Here is a 1450-nt window from a genome sequence, read left to right on the forward strand (position 1 = left end):
CTGCAGGATGAGGGTTACACAGCAGAGAAGTAATGCCATGATTGCACAAGCCTTCACAGCCCTGGAGGCAGGGCAATCACCTCAGGCTTGGCTAACTGTGTTAAAAGGCTAAGCAGTCATTCACGCTCAGGATGCGAGACGGAGTACTGCACTTGAGGCCAGCTTCTAGTGGCTTCATGGAGGGAAAATCTGAATGCATATGGGTTGGTATCATAATCCCATCTCTGAGAAAAGATACCGGAAAGGTGTGGCACCAGCTTGACTGATAACTGGGCATGGGGCCATTACAATGTCCCTTGTTCATCAGAGATCAGATCTCTCCCCTTGCCTGTTGCCTTTAAAACAAAAAAGGGGGAACTGTGGGAAGCCACAGCCCCAAGATGGCACCTGGCTAGATGCCAGGTAGTCCGAGTTTAGCTGTAAACAAGCCTTATTTGGAAGTGCTTGATGGATCTGGTTCACTTCCTCCTTCTGTGGCCTATCTGGGATCGCCAAGTGGCATGAGCTGACTGGGCAGTGAGTGCATATTTAAGGGCTTGCTGGGGCTCGGGGAAGGGGGGGGGCAGCCCCCCCGGCCCCCGGGGGGGCGGGGGGAGACAGATATTGATGATTCCTCCTAGAAGGCATCACCCCCCCATGTGGAGTGGGGGAGGCTGTATGGGATGGGTGGGGTTTCAGGGGCATGGCAGGTAGAGAGGGAGGGAGAGAGAACTGGGATCAATATGTAAAATAAGAAAAAATATATATACACAAATCTTTAATTTTGTCATTTCTTTACCAGCGTAGGCATGAGTACCTATATCCTCTCCCATCATTAGTGACTATGAAGAAATGGTGTCTAATGATTATTTGCTCCTACTAATGTACCTCTAATACTGTGAGAACATTCTAAATTTATATTGCCTGTGTAAGATCAACAATTCACAATGGTTGATATTATATAATGGTATACATATAATTATTCACATTTATATTTATTCATATATACATACTCAAATACATAAGATATGAATATAATCTGGAGAATATACGTATTCTTTTACTCCAACCACTTTATGTTGCAAAGTTCATGAGTATTCTGTGCAAAGGTTTCATATTCATCATTTTCCTTGACTTTAGCCCTGATGTTCTGCCTCCTGTGTGACCCACTAGACTGGAGAGGCTTTCCACTAATCCTGTTAGTTAAAAAATATCTCCATTTCTAATGTCTTTATAAGATTTTAAGGTTTTTTTTGACAGTCAACTTTTATAATAGAAGCATTAAAAAATAAACATTTAAAATATTACCTGTAAATAAATCCACTGAATTTTTGTTCGATTTATTTACTTTTTTATCTCTAACTTCAATTCATGAAAAAAATGGGCTTAATTGAAATAAAATTACATCACTTCACCCTCCTTTTCCTCCCTCAATTTACTCATTCTCTCTCAGACCCCACTGAATTCCCCA

The sequence above is a fragment of the Phodopus roborovskii genome, unplaced genomic scaffold (assembly GCF_943737965.1).
Source record: "Phodopus roborovskii unplaced genomic scaffold, PHOROB, whole genome shotgun sequence".
NCBI lineage: Eukaryota > Metazoa > Chordata > Mammalia > Rodentia > Cricetidae > Phodopus > Phodopus roborovskii.